General features: G+C 41.9%; 1 long non-coding RNA gene across 1 annotated transcript; it reads right to left on the bottom strand.

Moving 5' to 3' along the window:
- Positions 1-1,374: 1,374 nt before the first annotated feature.
- LOC106781527 (uncharacterized) lies at positions 1,375-21,485 on the bottom strand. Its single transcript, XR_001378158.3, has 3 exons — positions 21,360-21,485; positions 2,968-3,087; positions 1,375-2,875 (listed from the first exon to the last, which is right to left on the bottom strand). It is a non-coding gene; the product is annotated as an uncharacterized lncRNA (long non-coding RNA).
- Between the last annotated feature and the right edge of the window lie 210 nt (positions 21,486-21,695).

Raw genomic sequence — 21,695 nt, 5'->3', positions numbered from 1 at the left:
CTTGACAACTCGCGTTTGTGACAAGTTCCCAGGTGATGCTGATGCTGCTACAGGGATGACGCTCATCATCATGAGGCCCACACAATGAGAACTACTGATAGGAATTACTGCCTCTGTTTTGTGTAGGAGGAGATGGAAGCACAGAATGACACAGCAGGTGAGGCCTCCGTCCTCAGCCTCATAACCTCACCCACTGCTCCCTCCCCATCAGGCTGTTTCTCACTCGATGCCGGAGTTTCCAGGCCAAAATTCACTCTTCTGATGGAGAAGGCAGAACTCACTTGGGGGCCACAGTATCTATCCCTGTTCCATCCGTCTTCACCTCCCCGTCAGAGCAGGCAAGGACCGTGCCCATATTTGACCGTTCACTTGCTTTATTTATAATCATCACACTTCTCCTGCAAATCCTTCCTGGGCCACATGCCCTCATTCCCTCTTCCAGATGTGCCATTTTACACCTGAGCTCAGCAGACAGTTTTCTTATGATTCCCCCCTTACTTCCTCTTTAGGGCCTTGTAAAATTGTGCACTCAGTGCTTGGCCGCCTTGCTAGAGCCATTCAACCTCCAGGAATGGTACCGATTATTTTTTCAAGCCCCTTGACCCCTAGCAGGGGCTGCACAGTGTCTCTCACTGTAGTGAGCCCTCCCCAGTTGGTTACCACAAACTCATGCTGTCCTCATTTATTCTCAGGACCCATCGCTTCCACCAGGTTTACTCTGTTGGCTGGAGTTAAGCCCAGAGTAGTAGATCCTGCTGTTGCCTCTTCTACCCTCTGGGAAATGAAATTGGCAGACCAGTCAAAAATATGTCAGATACTTTGGATTTCCTCTGAGGGGACATCTCAGTTGATGTCAGCGTGGTCTGGACATTTTTCTGTCATGCCTGCATTTCTACTCTGGGCCAGCTGGGGGATTACTAACACTCTTGCAGGCCCTTCCCTGAGCCAAATGCCTCTGATCTCCTCTCCCAATGCCTTCCAGATACTTCTGGGCACTGACTGAGAGAACATTCAACCAGAGAGAGGTTCCCTGGGCACACAAAGCTTCTCCACCTTGCCCCAAAATAGAGCTAATGTCTTTGCATTCACAGACACACACACACACACACACACACACATCATCTCCTTGATCTCAGCAGCCCCATTGTTGTCTGTTGCATATCCTGGACTTCTACGTAAAATTTTGTTGGAAGAAAAGATTTAGTACAACCCCATTGTTTTATTTTATAGAACTAGAAAGTGGGGCTCAGAAATTATTTACACAAAACTTCACTGCCAACCAGTGTCACAGCCAGGGACACTCTGCTGCCCTCTCTTTCTTCGTCCTCCTCTTCCTCTTCTTCTTTCCCTTCCTTCTCCTCCTCCTTCTTATTCTCGTTTTTGGTATCCTTTTACCATACCCTATGGTTTCATAAGTCACCTTTTCATAAAGCAATTGTTGTTAGTTAGATGTAAAACAACTATTTAAAAAAGTTTTTATATATAAAAAACTTGGTGAGATTCAACATTTTTAACTCCAAGAAATTAAATGTAGTAGGTTTTCCCCTAGAGTGGACCAGGCTATAGAATTTTTCCTTGGTGAGTCTTGTAAAACGCCACCTCCCACCAGATTCTCACGATCCATTTTTCCTTCCAAGGCTCTATTTGTCTACATAGCAGAATCTGTTCCTTAGCGTTCAGGAGCAAAAGCTCTTGTGTTATTTTTTTTCCCTAATCAAACTAAGTTAGGCTTGGAATACCCTTGGCAAGATTGTTTAGATACAGATATCAGCTTTTACTGGGCCTCTCCTCTTTTACAGGGTTTTACAAGAGTCATGGGCATGGGGTGGGGAGATCAAGACATCCATACATTCTAGGAAGTGCCCTGGTTGGTCTCAGTCCGTTGTGGTTAGCTCCGAGATGCTCCTGGTCCAAGTCCACATGGTATTGCTAGGCCAGGAAGCAGGGCTCCTGAGCACTCACAGGGTACACTATCGTCTGGCAACCTTCATAAGTCCTTCTTTCCGGGTGCCATGACCTTGATGTTTGGAATCAGTCTCCAAGCATCCTTGCGCCGCCCCTCTCAGGGGTCCTAACCATCTTGAGGTGTCACGTGGAAGCACCACCTCTACATCCTTCGCTGGTCTCAGAAATCACCCTGCCTTCAACTTCAGATCCCTCCATTGTTTAGATGCCATTTTTTTGTGACAATCCAGCTGTTTTCTTCTATGAGCCTGCTTTCTAAAAAATGGAAGATTCTTATCTTGTCCCTGGAGTAAGCCCAGAGCAGCAAGTCACAAAGTCCAACTTGCCCTCTTAAGAGGGAAAAAGAGGGGGAAACCCCACACAGAAATGAGGCAGAGTCACTATCTCCTTCTGTGTGCTAGGCTCCTGGGCTTCTGCTACCTTCCAGCCAGTCCCTTGATGACATCCATGCGGGCAGAAAGGGATATCACGTCATGCTGATGCTCAGAATCTCTGGACCATGGCTGGGGGCATGCACACTATGTGTTGGGCTCTAGGACAGAGGTCCTGCTGTGGCCCACTAGCCCTTTCCAGCATTCCACCTAGGGGCAGCCTTTTCCCCTTACTCCCCACCCGGGGCAGCCATCTATGGGGCTGAGGGGGAGATGAAGAGCTTTTCTTATGTGTCCCACCCTCACAGCCAGATTCTTTATCCTCTCCTGTGTACAGCCCTCCAATGTTCCAGGACTGCAGTCAATTCCGATTCCCTTATGAAGCATTTGTTACAGAGTCGTTAGCGTTAATCTGTGGCATTGTACAAATTTTCACCATCTTGCCCTTCTCTCCCGCCAAACCATCAGTTCCTTAAGCAGGGGATGGGACTTGCTCTTCCTTCATCCCTCCATGCCCTACACAGGTGCGTGTGGAAGACCTACAGAAGATACACAATAAATATTTTGATTTTCATTATATTATTGGAAAAAAATCCAACCTCGTGTCTACAAAGGTGTTCATTGCTCTTACCTCCTGGAACAACGACCATTTAACCTGTGGGTCCTGCCACGTGTTTCATGTTCTGAATTCTTTCTCTTCTCTCCTCCTCATCATGTCAATGCTTTAGCTCTTTCCTTTGCCTGACTGCCCCTGAAAGAAACGGAATGAATGTCATATGTTCTCATGGAAGAGAGCCTCACAATGCAACTCACCAGGGGTGTGGGGAGGGGACAATTGTAGCAAAAGCTACAGGCCATTGGGGATTTATTGTTGAAGGAGTACAGAGTTTCAGTTTTGTTAAATGAAAAGCGTTCTGGAGGTGGATGGTGGTGATGGTTGCACAACAATATGAATGTGGTTAATGCCGCTGAACTGTATGCTTCAAATGGTTAACAGTGAGCATGCAATGTATATTTTACCATAAGTAAATAAAGAAAGCAAGCTGTAGGCCTGCTATGGGAAGAATTCTCAGCACTACCACCCAGCCCTGCCCCCAGACGTGGGGGCTGGGAGCAAGAGATGCTCAATTGTGACATGTTTTAATAAAATATGCTAAATTGTATGCTGGTAGCATTAATAGCAATCAGGCTGGTAGAACATGGGATCTAATGGCTCATAAATGAGATGCAAGTTCATTTTTACAGGCCCACTGTAATAAACTAATTATTTTGGAACTCTCCAATTATGCATTTTTCAAAAAGCTGAACTGCATTCAAAACATGTTATGGCTTTATAGATCTTGTCTGTAGGGAGAGAAGGCGGTACATCTGCTCCACAAGTGCCCAGGGAGAGAGAGACAGAGAGAGAGAGAGAGGGAGTCACAGGCAATAGATAAAGAATAAGCCAGCTGCCAAATGACAAATGTAGTGAAGGAAGACAAAGAGCTGTCAGTTCCCTCATCAATTACGGCCGGTCGCTAACCCACGAGAGAGCAAATTGCCGCAGCCATCAGAGATGGCTCTGTTAGAATTATGGAGTTTGAGATCTCCACTGATTTATTCAGTGCCTGGGGTACAGAAGGGTATCTGTTGCTTTGGGATTAAGATTTCTCTGCTCAAAGTCATCGAGAAGCTCAGGAGTAGCCCGTCGATGTCAGAAACACTCTGGCTCTGTATCTCCACATAGAAGCAGGCGTCTGACAGGCCTGCCAAACACCCCAGAGACTGCTGACATGCCCTCCGAGGCCTAGGGTGAAGCTGCGGGCACATGCCGGGATGGAGCTGATATGCCAACCCATGCTCAGATGTAAAGGGAGGGCCTAGGAGGATAGAATGTTTGCATGCATTTGTGAAGGGCCCACACATCCACCTGGTTACCTGCGTGGCCATTTGGGTTTGAATCCCATAGAACCACCTCCCCCACTGCATAACTCTTGGGACAGGGAGTGAGGTGGCTTCAAGTTTATTCTTTATATCTTTATAAAACATTATATGCTCGTCGCAGAATAATGGATACAACCGCTTCACAACCATAGGAGGCATATCGTTGGTCTCACGGCTTTTATTCTTCCAATGAATAACTGAGCCTTTTCATCTCTTATTAGCAGGACGTCTCGCTTTTCCTCTTGAAGTTTCTCTTCTCTTTGAATTGTCCAAAGATGCTGGGGGCTTCCATGGTCCAAAACGGGGGGATCTGACATGTGCACTCAAGAATCTCTGCCTCAACTACTACCATCCTTGCACCCATCACATGTTAGAGCCGGGAGCTCCCTGTGGTGCCTGATTGCTGAGCGTCATGTCCCCACTATCTGACACCAAAATTGCCGACCACCCATCACAGCTTCACCAGGAAAAAGACCTTTTCCTCTCAGCGCAGACCTTGGGCAAGGGCCCTGAATGTGGGTGACCAAGATCACAGACCCCAGAGCTTTCCCACACACCACCGCTCTCAGGGTGCCTGCAGTGGCAGGGTGCTGGGTGTGGGTTGGTCCTATAGTCCCAGAACCATTGTCTGTCTTTTATCCCCAGGGACTCAGCACTGGCAGCCCCAGAGTTCATCCTTCTCAACCCTCAAAACCAGTGTTACATTCAAATCTATTTCTACAGTGTCTCCCACCACTTCTCAGGAGGAAGCCCCCTTCAGGGAGTCAAGAGGATCTTTCTAAAGGGGAATCTTTAAGTGAAATCCAGGGACCCACAGAATCTTTTGGAGAAACAGGAGGTGCGGGCGATTTGCTACCCTCTCCCTCCAGAGGAGAGGAAAACCCCACGGATTCCTGTCTGTTGGACAGCTCACCACCCTACCCACAGACGAGAACATCCTGCTACAGGCTCTCCTCCTCTTTTTCTAAATCTCCCATGTAGAACCATGTGCCAATGCTGTATTTCTTCTCCTCCAAAATACAAATTTTTTCTGTTTTCATAACATGTTAACACTTCTAAAATTCAAATGTGTATGTAATTGAACCATACACACATTCTTTAAAATTATTTTACACCAGAATATTGTTACAATTTGAGGAATTTTGGGGATAAACCAAATAAATGCTTTCAAATACATGAACGCATTGTTTGTTTATTTCCTTTTTCTCACCAAATTGGGATCAAATGACTCATGTGGTTTGTACGCCACTTTTTGTACTTGCTGTTACATCATGAGCATGTCTGTTATTATTAAATATTCTTCCAGCTGATGATATCACAAGTTTTACTCAAAATAAACTGTTGTGCTGATGTTTCTTAATTTAATTGTCCATTTGCTTATTGTTGAACACTAAAATTGCTTTTTTTTCCAAGAGACTATATATGCTATAATATTCTTATATATAAATCTTTGCTTGCATCTTTATTTCCTCTGCATAAATTCCTAAAAGTGCATTTACTGTCAAATAATAGGGACATTTTAAAGACTTTCAGTAAATACTGCCAAAATACCATCCAAAGACCTTTTCTTTATTTACAAGAGCATGACATTACTTATTTCTCTACATCTGTGCTAGCCTTGGTTATTAACATTACAAAAATAAGTTTGGTAATTTAATGGTCTAAAACCATCTCATTTTAATTTGTACATCAGTTATTATTAACAAGATTGAGGATTTTTATGTATTATTTTCTCACCAAATACGTTTCCTCTTTTGACAATCTCCAGTTCTTGCTCTTTGTGCACTTACCTAATGGTACCCTATTGCTTTTCAGATCAGTAAGTACGAATATGTACAAAGGAGCCCCCTCAACCTACCACCACCGTCAACGAATAAACAGGATATTAGAAACGAGGATGATACCCTCTATGTCCCCCTGGAGGTAGCATCGAGGGTGCTGAGTCTGGTCTCTGTCTCTAGCAGCCAGCCCAATAAACGCTGCATGAATGGATTCATCACAAGGAATAATAACAGCCTTTAGAGGTCATATTTGTTGCAAGCATTTTTCAGCTTATTTGCCTTTAAATATCTATACGGACATATACTTAGGGTCTTTCCGCTCTCTTTGTGGTTTCTTGCACTGCTTCTAAACCATGAAGGTCTTCCCCATCCAAGGGTGTGTTAAATATTCAATTCTATTTTCTGTTCATCTTCCCACTGTTTGCTGTTTCACATTTAGTTTTATTTCTCATGTTCTTAATGGAAACCAAGCCGCTGGACCAGACCCACCGATGGGTTTTTGAACCAAATGGGTAGGTAAACAGTCCCCTTCACCAGGGAGGGCACCTGAGGAGGTGGCTTATTGCTCTGCGTGCCTGCCTGGATATGCTGCCAGTTGGCCTTCCAGAGAGAATAATTTTTAACAGCAGGCTGAGCTCCCTCTGCCAGGAAAGATGTTATAAACACCAGTCCTCTCCTCTCAGTATGGGGCTTCATACTAAATCAGTTAATTTTCCTGCCCCCACCTGAGAAGCAGGCTGAGCAGGGGCTTTATTTACAAAGGTTAAACATTCCTTTAATTGGAGTGCTGGCATTTAAGCCCGGAGGCCTCTCCCCTGCCTCTTTGTCCCCCTCATCCGTACCTGGAGAAGTGCCTGAGAGAAATGCCAAGGGAAGATTTCATTTTAAAAAGGAAGAGATGAGAAAGGTCCCTTTGGAGAATTACGTTACAACTTGGAGCCACCACAAAGTAATGAACTGAATCACAGAAGGTCCCCAGCCGCTCGGCTGTGGAGTGGAGGAAATGCGAGAACTCTCTAGACTGGGGAGAAGCAGGGTTTGGAACACGCATGGCCTGTTCTCCACGAAGCGCTGTTTCACGTACAGAGAATGAGGTTATTTTCAAAGACACATTCATCTTCTGACCATCTGAAAGCGGTCATAGGTCTCATGTTGACACAGAGAACACTGGCAAGAGACAGGACAAGATTTCAATCCATGCCTAGCCACCATCTGGTTTGTGACAACGGGCATGTCACACCCTCACCAGGCCTCAGGTTCCTCTCTTGTAAGTAATTCCTAACTTCCCCTCCCATCTCTGACACTCTGTCCGTCCTTTCTGTCTATCTCAGTGATACTGATAGTTACAGAGAGGGTTCGTCTGCTACGGGCAGAGGAAGGGTACAGGACAAATCCAGAGCCATGCACACTGACATGCTCTGCTCCATGACAACACTGTGTCAACTCAAAAGGTCAAAGGCCTAACTTCCTTGTATACAGGTTAAAACGAAGAAGCAAAACTCTTTCAATTGGATTCAGCTGTTGATTCCCTAAGCCAACAGAAGAGGAACAAAGAATGAAGAAATTTCTTCACAGGAAAATCAACACAAACAGCGAGCCACAGAAGGAATACATGCTCGTTGAGCACAGGTTTGGGTCAGGCCTGTCCATATACATAAGATGGTCCACATTCTACAGCTCTAGAAACTCACATTGAGAGACCCCCTGCCCAAGGGACTGGGTGCTGTATGAGGCCTGGATCTCTTCTGTTGTTGTTGTTTTAGGTTTTGTTTCTGCTTTTTTTGTTTTGTTTTTTGGTATATCCTCAGTACTTAGTACATTGTAGGCACTCAGTAACTATTTCTTGAATAAATTACTAAATTTATTTAAATTGTCCTAAATCCAAAATAAAACTTGTAGGGTTAAATCCTGGTCCCTGTGTCCATCAGGATCCTGGCAGGTACAGAGGGCAAATTCAGCTGGGGTTCTGAAGAAATGTTTTAATGAAGAGACTGATCATAGAGGTATAAGCAGTGTTAGGGCAGCAACGAGGGGTGTTGAGGCATCACCCTGGGCCAGAAGAAGCAAGAGGAGTAGAGTGCCATGTGAGGCGAGTTGAGAGCTTGAGTTGGTCACAGAAGAGAAGCCGGAGAGAAAAACAGAGCAGGGAGGAGACTAGGGGAATGCCTGCCCAGTCTCTCCTCCCACACTGACATTCTCTGCCAATGCCTTCCGCTGGCCTAATGCAATCAGCAACCCCAGAACCCAGGGGACCAGGCGATGCCCTCCAGAGAGATCAGCTTTCTTGGACAAACAGCTGGGCAAAGACAGGCAGAGAAAGAATCTGGGAGCAAACAGAATAGTCAGTACAATCTTTTTAATACATACCTCAGCCTCAACCTCACTGTGTTTTCCAAAGGGCATTTAAGAGCAGTAAATGCAATGGGAGATGGGGACCCCAGAACCGATCACCCCAAGAACCTGTTTCACTTCTCCTCATTCAAAGCATCTAAATTATATCCAACTATTTTGAGAGTTGAGCTCATCAATGGCATGGCACAGGGCTGAATGTAAATAGATGAAATCTTTAACCTAAAAGACCCAGAACATTTTTTGTATTCGTTTCACATCTGAAGAATTTCTAACATCATCGCTTTTCTTGTCTCCCTGTTCCCCCAGGTTTTCAACGGCTCCACACAAACTTTGGCTGACTAGATTCTATCCCCAAGGTGTCATGGATAAAGTCCTTTTAAATAGCCTCATTTGTGCACATATTTGCCTACCTTTCCACTGTTCCCTCAAGTCAAGGAGTCCAAGGTTGAAACTTCTCCTTTATCTTTCTCTCTTACCTCTCACTTATCCCCACGCCCATTCTATTTTCCCAGTGTAGATCTTAAGTGTTTTGGAGAATGTAACCCAACTGACATCAGGGACTCTGAGCTGTAGAAAATACAAAAGGTCATCTCACCTAACCGCCCATCTGAAGCTTGGGACTCCCGTGCAAGGGTCATCCCTTGCTTAAACTCTGGGGGTTCTGCCCTGTGATTGCTCTGTTGGGATTTGTCAGAGATACCATACACCATCCCTATGTGCCCCGGATAATTAGAATATCATGTGTCCACAAGATCATAGGTCCAAGTGTCACACAGATTGCGTCACAGCTTAAAGCTGCTGCAGATCCTTCCCCTGCTCGGGTTCCACTTGAAACTGGCAACCACTGGGTTACCCAGTGAGTGGGTCAAAACAGCATCCCCGGCTGTGTAACAGACAGTCTCTAAAATCCACAGAGGCCCGTTAAGCATGCAGCTCTTTCTTTGTGGTGGTCAGCATAAAGTACATCAACTTATCTCTCACTGGAAAAATATATACCAACCAGTTTATTGTAGATAAGGGGGGATTTCCGGGGTAAGTTGCTGGAGGCTGTGAGTCAGAGTTCTATGTGGATGCATGGTCCGTTTGTGTACTCAGTCCCTCATGGGAGACTGTGATACCATTTTGCTGGGAAGGAAGGATAGACCTTTATAGATTTATATATGTACATATATATGTATGTCTGTATGTCTGTCTGCCAATCAGTCCAGTCCCAGACCACTTGAAACCTGAAACCTGAAACCTGAAACTGTGTTTATGTGGCAAGTCCCTGAATCTTCCTGGGATTTGTCTTCTATCATCTGGCATGTATGCTTTACTAAGGCAGAGGTTATCAAACTTCAGCATGTACTAAATTCACCAAGTGGGCTCGTTAAAACCCAGATTCCTACATCCATTCCAAGGGTTTTTGATTGAATAGCTCTGAGGTGTAGTCTGATAATTTGCATTTCTTACGTGTTTCCAGGTGCTGCTGCTGGCCAGGGACCACATTTTGAGAATCACCGTACTAACTCATCTACCGTACCTGCTGCTTCTTGCTCACTGGATCCAATTAGCACAATCTCACCAATGTAAAGCCCTGATGTGATGTTCTGCTGTATATCAAGACGGCAAGATCCCTCCAGACTGTTACGTCAGTGAAGAGAAGAATCAACCCGGGTCTGAGGTCAAACTGTGAGGGTACATTGCTGCCCCTGTCATGTGAAAGCAATCGTTTACTAATTTACTGATAAGGATAGTAAAAGAAAGCTTTTGTAAGGCAATAGCTGGGTACCAGGTGTGAGGTGGGAGGGAGGAGCTATACTGATTTGCTCCAGCAAAACCACATATCTGGAACAATCATTTTAAATGGAACTTCCAACTTGTTATTTTTATGATAAACCACAATCATTCTCCAAGATCCATCCACCTTCTGCACAAGCCAAAAAGAAGAGTCAAAGGGGATGTGCTGGAGTCGCCAGTCTGTACCCTTTAAGACATTTACGACGGCAGTAATCTCTGCCATTCTCCTAGAGTTACGAGGGTTTTATATATGTGTGTGTGTTATTTTATATACATATTATTATATATACATATATGTATACATGTATGACATAATATGTATATATAATAATATATACATATATAATATACAAATATTAATATAATATTAATATAATATTAATATAATATTAAATATTAAATAAATTTAAATAATTATATATACATAAAATATATATGTATAATATATAACATATGTATTATATATGTATAATAATGTATAACATTATTATAATGTAATTACATGTATTACATTATTATAACATTATTATAACATGTATAAGATTATTAATGTATAACATTGTTATACATATACATTACATATTTATATGTACACATATACACACATTACATTATTTATTGCAATGATAATATATACATAATCATACTGAATATACTCTTCTGTGCCTTGTTTCTCTTGTTCATAATGATAATATTGATCCAATAGTTATATATTTCAGTAGTTCATTCTTTTTTATTGCTGAATAACGTATGAATATACCACAATTTTTATAACTATTTTCCTACAGAAGAACATTTGGGTTTTTCTAAATTTTGTCTACTATGGAAAAAAGCTGCTATGGATATTCTTGAAATATATATATTTTGCATATATTTATATATTTCATGTATATGCCAAACTAATCTATGGTGATAACAATTAAAGGAGTGGTTGCCTCTGAGAATTAGAGATTGGCTGGAAGGAGGCACAAGAACATTTTCTGGGGTGATGGAACTGTTCTATATCTTGAAATCCATTAGACTGTATTCTTAATATTTGTGCATTTCAATGTATGCAAATTTTACTTGAATTTTAAAAATATGAAAATAAAAAGGATTCAAAATAGGATAAAGACGAGGCCAGTACTGTCCCTTTTGTCACCTTTGCATGAGTTAGATAGTGTTCCCTCCAGGAAGATGTAACCCTATGGGCACATGGCTTCAGGATGAGTGAACAGTGACTTTGAACAAATTAGCAAAAGGAATCTCTTCCTCTAGGTAATGATGTGCATGGCTTGGATTTCAGCTCCTGTTCGTTCCATCAGCCAGGTGCCCTTATGTAGGATATAACCTATACACCTGCATATGGCAGCCCTGGGTAAAAGAGTTGTAAATGCTTGTCACTGATGGCCCATAATTTCTGCCATGAGGGCATCAGTAACAGGGCTCAAAGCACCTTTGGCTGCAGATGATTATTCTCTCCTAAAGACCAATTCTGCTGCCTTGGACCAGTATTCAGATCATGAATGACTCTCATCTTCAGGCTTACGGATAATATTAGCATGTAGCTAATATCTAGATATTACTTGGCTCTATAATTTATAGAAAATAATAAATCTTTTGATTGGTTTCCGTCTCATTGTCATAGAATTTATCATTTCTATTTTTATTTTTTTTTGAGGAAGATCAACCCTGTGCTAACATCTGCTGCCAATCCTCCTCTTTTTGCTGAGGAAGACTGGCCCTGAGCTAACATGCGTGCTCATCTTCCTGTACTTTATATGTGGGATGCCTACCACAGCATGGCATGCCAAGAGGTGCCATGTCTACACCCGGGATCTGAACCTGCGAACCCCAGGCCGCCAAAGTAGAATGTGCGCACTTGACTGCTGCGCCACCAGGCTGGCCCCCCATTTCTATTTTCAAAAAGAGAGTTTTAACCCACAGTTCGGCTCAAAGAGGAGAAACAGCTCATCGTTTGGTAGATGCTAATATTCACAACACATATTTCAACCCACAAAAAAAAGTGTTTTGTCCTATTTTATGGGGCAAAAATCTCTCTTTAATTTGATCCAATATATTTGTCTCTCGAACCACAGTAAACCTTACAAGTCCTACCTCTGGGCATGAACATAGTAGGATGGACTTTTTTAATAAGCAGCTGAAAGAGCAACACATAATTCAAAGTTTTTCCTGTATTTGATTATAGTGATCTAAAGGGGAGATCATATTAGTGGAACCATAATCACCCAATCATTTGCAGAAGATAAAGTGGCCAACTGGAAATGAATCAAGCACCTACATATTATGCGGCAAACCTAATTGTACATTAACCAAACTGAAGATCTATGTAATTACTCTATCATTTGTTTGTTTCCCACGTTTGAGCTTTCCTTGCTAACAGGAGGTAAAACAGCCTGGTTGAACAATCCACTCAGTGACCATGATAATTTTTGTGTAGCCCACCCAGTGCTTTCAATTATTGCCTCGTCCTTGAAATTTACGTAAATTATTCTCCAGTTGTTATTGATCTTCTTATTACAGTAAAGTGATTAACTGCCTTTGGTAAGACAATTTTAAGTTTCCTCTTTTGCTCAATGTTTTAAGGACTCATCTTGTGACTCCATCACTTTGGTGTGGGACAGCTGGCTAGATGGAAGGGATCTGGCTCATTCACTGTGTCTGAATAGCAATCAGAACTTTGGGTACAGAAGGAAGCACTTAGCAGCTGTAGTCTATGATGTTCAAGGTATCCAGGAAGGAAAACTCTTCAAAAGCCTTGAGAAATGAGTTTGGGTCAAAATGATGCAATGAGCTGAGAAATGGAGAAATCTCATTTCAAATTAGAAATCCTGATCGTAAGACATAAATCAAAACAGAATGGTTGAAGATGTTATGGTGGGAAGCAAACAGTTCATGAATCGGGAGCTTGATTTATGTTTCTGTCCCATCACGCCATGCAACCATTTAAGTGGCCGTCTTCAGATCTTCCCGTGAGTTGCTCCATTTCCGGGAAAAATCAATGAAAAGAATCCATATGACGACAAGTATCTTCCCTGATGGGCCTGAATTTCTTCATCAGTAAAATGAGTGAGAAAAAGGGCCCCTCACTACTTGTCCTTTGATAAAATTTAGGTGAATCAAAGATTTTTGTTTCAGACTTACACTTGAATAGACTCAATTCTTATTTACAGTACTTACTCATCTCAAATATATAATCAGTGTATGGTCATTTTAGGAAAGAAAATCAAAGAAGAAAAATGAGCAAAATTTTTAAATCACCCATTACCCTACTATCCCAAATTAACTACTATAATTATTTTGTATAGTTTTCTTTCAAGTACTTAAAACTTTTTTATTTGTTCCTTCTGTAAATATTGTTTTGAAACCCTTTTATTCATAATTAATATATTCTGAGTATATCCTTTGTCTATAAATGTTTCCTAATCATTATTTAATGACTGTATATTATCTGATTATATAAATATATAACTTATTTAATCAGTTCTGTATTCCTGTATATTTGTATGTTTTCATTTTTTTGCTAATATAAATAATACCGAAATGTATATTCTTGAAATAAAAATTTTGCATATAGCTTTATTTCCTTAGAACAAAAATCTAGAAATGGAATTCCTAATCAGCATTTATGCGTATTTTTAGGTCTTTTAAATATCTCATCAAATTATCATCCAGAAAGTTTGCATTGCCGTCATTGTGTTGAACTTCCCAGTCATATCTATCACCATCATGAGATATTACTGTGTATATTTTTAAATCTTTGCCAAATCAATGGAAGAAAAGGAGTATTTTACTACTTTATTTTGTTTCCAGTTGATTACATGCAAACATTTTTTCATATGTTTATTTGAGAGCTTTGTTTTGTTAAGAGTAATTTCATTGCATTTATTTTCTATTTTGCTTTATTCTTCTTCTTAATAAACAGTTCTTTTCCCCAATCTGCCATAAAACCCCTTTTCTTCTTTGTAGGAGAGGTTTTATTTTCATATTCTTAATTAAAGAAGAAGGCCCCAAAACAGACATAAGTCAGTTTGGTCCTCACAGGCAAACTGCACCAACATTGTGAGTTTGAGCTCCTTGGGAGTCAGATGGTGAATGGCTAGTATAGCCTGTGGGAAGGAAGGCTGGCCTCAGGATCCTTCTCAGGCAATCCTGTTCCGCACCCTACCCCAGAACTGCTCTTCCTCAAGTCCGCAGTGGTGTCTTAATTGTCAAATTCCAAATCTCCCTCCCCAGCTTCTTAGACCCTCTGCAGAAATTTCTCTCCATTGTTTTTGACCACAGTTGCTTCTCTTGGCTTCTCTTAGGTTGATCATGCCTGTTTTTCCTGCCATTGCCTCAGTTACTCCCTCTTGGTCTGCTCCACTAGCTCCTCTGTCCATTCATCCCACACTCTCTTCTCCCTGGCTTGGCATCTGTGTTAGTTTCTTAGTTACCACGAACCAGGTGGCTTAAAGCAACATAAATGTATTGCCTCACAGTTCTAGAGGCTAGAAGTTCAGAATCAAGGGATGGGCAGGGTCTTGCTCTCTCTGATGGTTCTAGGGGAAAAGGTTTCCTCGCTCCTTCTAGGTTCTGGTGCATGCTGGCACTCCTTGGCTTGTAGCTGCATCAGTCCAGACTCATGGCTATCTTCTCCCTATGTCTTCATATCACCTTCCCTCTGTGCATGTCTATCTCTGTGTCTAAATTTCCCCTTTTTCTAAGGACACCAGTCATATTGGATCAAAAATAAATAAGTATTTATATAAATTGAATATTCCTAAAACTCTCACAAAGAGAAAAACTAACCCAAATGCTTCTCAAGTTCACATAATTTGGGTAAATCTTTGGTAAATAAGAGTAGTTTAATATGGTCGGTTTAATGAAACAGCTGTGTCTTCTGAGTTACTATGCATATTAAGCTGATGTGTGAAATATAAGTTTTAAGAATGGACTTTTCAACAATTATGTTTTATAATATCTGCCTTAAAACAGTTTCTGAAATTTTTGGGGTTTTTTTGAGAAAGATTAGCCCTGAGCTAACATCTGCCGCCAATCCTCCTCTTTTTGCTGAGGAAGTTGGCCCTGAGCTAGCATCCGTGCCCATATTCTTCTACTTTACATGTGGGGCTCCTGCCACAGCATGGCTTGACAAGTGGCGTGTAAGTCTGCACCAGGGATCCGAACCAGCGAACCCTGGCCACCGAAGCAGAACGAGTGAACTTAACTGCTGCACCACCAGGATGACCCCCTGACATCTTTTTAGTAATTTGCAACCTAGTTGTAGAAGGTTCATGGAAAATCATTAAAAAAGGAATATCTCATATCATGAGGTCTAAAATAGCTAAGATTGTACAGATTTACTTATAAGGTTTTTAGAAAATGAGCTCTAGTATCAACACTGATACAAAACTAGAGTTTGCTTTTTATTCTGTTAAAAAAACAAAGTTTTCTTGGACTATTGATTTGCTCTTGATAAGAGATTGTAAAAGTTTCTCTTTATCTTTTGAGTAATTTGTCTAGAAAACAAAGATTCTGTGCCTTATCAGAATAATTTCCTATGCTTTATGTTGACTGTGTCATGTCTTGATTATGTAAGAGAACCCATTCTTCTCACTTTTAAAAACACTAAGGTTTTTCTTATAACCATGATACCTCCTGTAGTTGGTTTTGAAACCTTTTATTGTTACTTTGGTTAAATAGGTAGCTGAGTTTTTTTCACAGTGATGTATTTAGTCAAATGATTCTGTTTAGTCAAATAATTCTATTTAGTCAAATGTTCAAACCTTTTGACATGTTGACAATTTTACTTCCCCAAAATCAAATTGTAAATGAAATCTTCTTGCTCTTGAACAGAGTTTGTTATTTCCCAGAGGGCCCCTGGAAAATCTCAAAGGATTTGTTCTTTCACCTTGTAAAATGAGAAATGTTAAGAAATAATTAGGTTTATTTAATATGTTCAATTGCATGACAAACATTGTCAAATAAGAAATGCTTATCCCTCCCTGGGTTGTATTTGTATGGGTAAATAATAACATAAGTATTTCAGAAATTGTAGAATTGTAGTTCCTAGAAATTTGTCAATGTCCTCACTTTCCATGATATGACCTGCTGCTGCATTGCCTGATAGTAGACAAAAACAATATAATATAGTCAGTCATAAATCTGGTTATTACTTTAAAAGATTGCGTGTGACAGAAATAAATAGATTTTCTTGTCAATTGTGTCATTTTTATAATGAACTCTCATCAGATCTTTAATCACTGACATTTTAAGTCTTTTGTCTCCACAGATTGTTTTTGCTTTACTCTGATCCTTCTCTGGAAGCATCTATAATCAGCTGTAGGCAGAATGCTTCATCTCCAACAAAAAGCAACCATCTCAGAGACTCGTGGAAAGGACTGTGGGGTGCAGGCTTCTGACGGCATTGCTTGAATAACTGTAAGATCGCACCACTGGACAAGTAAGGATTTCCAGAACTCTAGTGGAGAAGCTGACGGGTTCATAAAACTGCTAACCCAAGATCCAGCAGAGAGATTAATCACATGGAACTGAATGAACTGATAAAGAATGATCATGATTTTTTTATGGCTTTTGTTTGTAACTTTGCTGGTTCTTTAATGCTCTATTTTGTAGATATAAGGAACTCCCTTCTCTTTTCTCTTAAGCTATCTAAAACTCACAACAATGTAGTGGATTATACTTTTGTAAACAAAAATAAAACAGTTATCTTTTCCTCCCTGCCTCATCCCTCCAGAATTCAGAAACTCTTTTTGCGCACTCTTCTTTTCACGGCAATATAGTTATTTACATCAGTTCAATGACAGTCTGTCTTCCTTGTAACAGAAGGTGACTGGAAACATTAGTTATGTATCCAAGGCTTTGACTGGAATGTGAGATTTGAGAATGATATGTATAGAATTAGGTAGGATTAGACAGTTTAAGGAACTAAGATTGACTTTATGGAGCCAATACTTACAACGTTCTCCTGGGAAAACCAGCCTGGTATCTGGCTTACAGGGTTCCCAGCCTTATAGGAGAGCAAGGAGGGTCATCTCTGGCTGGTCCAGGAAACTTAGGATACTTTGGGAAATTTAAGAATAGAGGAATTCACCCAAATCTGTAGGTACTGTGGTGAAGTCTGGTGGTGAGTCCTTGGCCTGGCTTCCTGGCCTCAAGAGGCTTTTAAAAGTCTAATCTGAGATTTCCTATGAAAAGTCCCAGCAAAGCAAACTTTAAAAGCTGTATGTGGTCAATTGCCATTCTTGTTGAACTTACGTAAATAGACTGGCCAATTCTAATGAGATCAGACTTATTTTGTCAATAAGAATAACCTTACTTTGGTTATCTTTGATCAAAAAGGGGGAGTGACTATAGAGAGAAATTTTACATTTTAGTGGAAAAGTATAGCACCTTCTTGTGTGTTATCAGGTCCCTGTTTATTGTCCTTGAGGTTCTGCTGTTTACCTTTGGATTGAACTGGATCCTACCATCTTGCACATTTTGTCTGTCCTTACCAAATTCTCAATTCTTCTAGTTTCCTTCAATATCTGGCTAGAACTCTCCAAATTGACATTTCCAAGTTTTCTCCCATCTCCTGACTTGGCATCACTAAAAACCGAAATCTGAAAGCCCAGATCCTTATGGAGACTCTAGGGTGTCTTGTAGCTGACCTTTCCCTCAAGATCCAAACAAACCTCGAACTGAACTAAAGCCCTGAAGCAGACTGAAGCCAGGTGACTTGACACACGCTTTAAAGGCCCCACGCCACGGTAAGTCACGGACGGGCAGCCTCGGAGCCCGCTGCTGCTTGGGCCGCTTAGAAAGTTCACTGAACTCTCGCCTCTTCAACACTTTGCTCTGGGAAATAACCACGATTGTGGATAATCATACTAAAAAAGTCTCTCATTAAATGCCTGATGGTTCTCACCATCTAACAAATACCTTTATGACCAAGCCTCAATAGATATTTCAGGCTGTCCTTAATTAACAAAAAGTGGCCAGATGAGAAATTAACTTATATTGTTCTTATATTTCTTCTTTCCTTGAACAAGAGGAAGGATCGACAGAGACTCTTTCCTTAAGCGAATTTTAATTAGGCTCCTCTGAGTCTTCCTCTTGACTAGGCCTCGACCTTGGCCTTCCATATCTGTCCTGTCCTGGGCCTGCATCACCCAGTCTTAGCAAGAATCCTGCTATGCCAGTTTAGCGAGAGTCCTTCACCCTTGATTATCTGACCACTTTTGATGTCTGATCAAGTTCTTCATTCCCAGGGCCAGCCTGGTGGCACAGCGGTTAAGTGTGCATGTTCTGCTTTGGTGGCCCAGGGTTCACTGATTTAGATTCCGGGTGTGGACATGGCACTGCTTGGCAAGCCATGCTGTGGTAGGCGTCCCACATATAAAGTAGAGGAAGATGGGCACGGATGTTAGCTCAGGGCCAGTCTTCCTCAGCAAAAAGAGGAGGATTGGTGGCAGATGTTAGCTCAGGGCTAATCTTCCTCAAAAAAGAAGAAAATAAAAAGTTCTTCACTCCCCACATTGATGTCTAAGGCCTCTACCTGCCTTCAGCAAGAATCTTGTTAGACCAATTTAGCAAGAATGCCCCCATCCTTGATGTCTCCTCTCAGTAATTTTCCATCCACTGGCCGCCCCCCCTTGGCTGTAAATCACCACTTGTCCCTGTTGTATTCAGAATTGAGCACAGTCTATCTCCCCTAGTCTTGACTAAAGTCTTTTTTACTGTTTTAACAAGTGCCAAGTTAATTTTTTCTTTAACAATAGCAGCCACAGGAAACTAATACTCTACCTCTCATACAGTTTTTTTGTTTCTTTGTTTGGTTTTATTGGTGTGGCGCGCACACACACACACACACAAAATGGATGTCTGCAAAAAATAATGTTCAATGGAACCCTGCTTTAGGCTGAAAAATCCAGCAAAAAAAGATCTACTGAACTGTGGGCTCTCCAATATGGCCGGCAATAGAGATGCAAATTATCCCCTTTAGAAAGCAACAAAGCCACTGTTATTAATCCTTGATTGCTTCTTTTAGTCAGGAAAAGTGACTGGGTCAGAAGCATAGTTCCAACTGGCACTTCCCAGAAGGCAGAAGGAAAGGCCCAGCAGATTCTCACATAGAACCTCATGTGGGCTTGGGAGCCAGGAACGACAGACCCAGGATTCCTCTTGTAAGAATTTCGTCAGCACTGTAAAGTCTCTGATTGGAGTCGTTTTTGTTGTCCTTGTATATTTTCGCATGATGATCAGTCTTGAATCATTAACGTTAATGGGAGAAGGGCCTTGATGCCTATCTTCAGAGACAACAGGGACACAGGGAGCTGAGGAGCCTGTTTCCCACCAGACATGGGGTAAGAGGAGGCCCAAGGAATAGAGAGGTTGGCAACCGCTAAGGGTGAGTACAGCAGACCACGTCCCTGAAGCTGTGGCCAAGGACAAAAGGGGACAACAGAAGGCTGGTCTGGGTCTGAAGAAGACCTGTGAGAAAGGACCAGGAAGACTTCCTTCAACCTCAAACATCTACAATGAGCATTTCCAAGGTGGGTTGACAAAGACAAGGGGAAAGTCATTGTCTTCTGGCTCTAGGGGGACAATCACAAGGTGCTTTGAAAAGGACTATCATAGAAGTATACATAGGTGCTTGTGGAGGTACGCACATTCCATGACATCTGGCTTCATTCCGTAGTTAACAGGAATGATGGATGGTTATTAAGCTAGAGAATAAAGTACACAAGATGTGAGAGAAAGAAGATTACCTGCCCCTACCTGGAGAAGCAGGTAGTCAAGTTGAGGATTAAAGTCTTAAAAATGATTAAAGGGCCATCTGATTGCAGCAAAATGCATTTTTACCTTTCTCTTGCTCCCCTATTTCCTTCTCCTCCTCATCCCATTGGGGAGTATGACTTCTAGGCGGCACATCCTGGATCGTTGGATTATGACCTGCTGACAGCTCCCCAAAAGGAGAAACCATAAGGCTGATGTCCCTGAACTTCCTGTTCCCTTTCTCCTTCTCGGTCCTCCTCACTGCCCTCCCAAACAGGTCCATGAGGGGCAGCTCACTGTAGGATGAGTACGCGGGGCTGTAAGAGCTGGTAAACCAACTCGTGTGTATTTGCATTATCTTCTCCTCCTTCCTGTGAATCAGTTACAACCTCTTCGGCAACACGTCACAGGTGAGCCTGACTCAAACTGGCTTCAACAATAAGGAAATGTATTATCACACTCAAAAATAAACCCGAAAGTATGACCAGTAGCTTAATCATATCACGAAAGACCAAGGTTACTTCCTCCTCTCCTCTCTGCTGTGCTGTGTTCACATCTTTCTCAGGCAGGACAGGACAGACTGGGTGGGTGGGGTGCAGTGGGAGCTGCCCACAAGACTGCACACAAGAAGAGGGGTCCTGGGGCTGGCAGTAGGGCAGTCCTGAACGTTGTTGAAAGCTACAGGCCAAGAATTAGAGACAACAGTCCAGCCCAGATGGAAGCCAATTTGAACACAAACCAGTTTAACCACAAACAGCCAGTGAGATCTTCAGCCAAGGGTGGCTGACAGAATAAAGTGAGGAAGAAAAGGACACACGGGTGAGGTCAGATCAGGGTTTTAAGAAAATTTAAATCATTCCTGAGCTTGGGGAGTAGAAATGCTACTGTTAATATGAACCTCAAGTGTTGTGTTAGGATGGACCGCTTCTCTGATGGTGTTGTGGGGCAATGTCAGGAAAATTTACTCCAACTTTTCTTTAGCTCCACAATCAATTCTCTTTGTCTTGCAGAAAATGCCACATCCTTTTGTCCTTCCCCCCACCTCCCTGCCCCCATAAGATGAATTGTGTGCATAATGATGGCCACTTTGTTCTCTCTGCAAGCAGATCCCCATTATATCTCTCTTCAGCTGGATCTCTGTTACTGATGTCTAGACACATCTTCATCTTATCATGCCTCTCCTACTTCTTTGTTCTTTTGCTTACCCAGTCCCAAATTCTGAATTTTTGTCCTGTTTCTGGGCCAATTCTTGCCTCTAGACATGACGAAAATTGACATCTTTTGCTCCATTCGCATATGCATGAAGGGAGGCCTAACTAGCTTGCATGACTTATTCATACAAAAAAAAAAAGTCAGTAACTTTTTCCAGAACAAAGAGAGAGAAAGGATGCATTTGTGAGCCCATCTGAGCCCATCAGAAACTTACCTCTTCTGAGATGACATTTAGCAGAAATGCTGGAACATGTCTGATTCACCCAGGATATTATAGAGAATCAGCCGGATGACACATGCTTTTGGGTGAGTGTTTTGTTCCCTTCTGAAAATAGACACTGGCTTTGGAGAAGCCCCAAAGTCCTTCCTCTTGGCTCCAATCCCACCCCCCACAGTCCCCACCTGCCTCCTTTAACAGTTACTCTCAGGCCTAAAAGCAGAAACCCAAAGCATGACAAATTCCTGGTTGCAGGAGATCTCAACCTTTCAGAGACTGTGTTTCATACACGTTCTTGAATACTAGAGCTTTTGGGAGCATATCAGGAAAAGA

The sequence above is a fragment of the Equus caballus genome, chromosome 13 (assembly GCF_041296265.1).
Source record: "Equus caballus isolate H_3958 breed thoroughbred chromosome 13, TB-T2T, whole genome shotgun sequence".
Lineage (NCBI taxonomy): Eukaryota > Metazoa > Chordata > Mammalia > Perissodactyla > Equidae > Equus > Equus caballus.
Note: the sequence above shows the minus strand (reverse complement) of the source record. Positions and strands in the feature narration are given on the sequence as shown.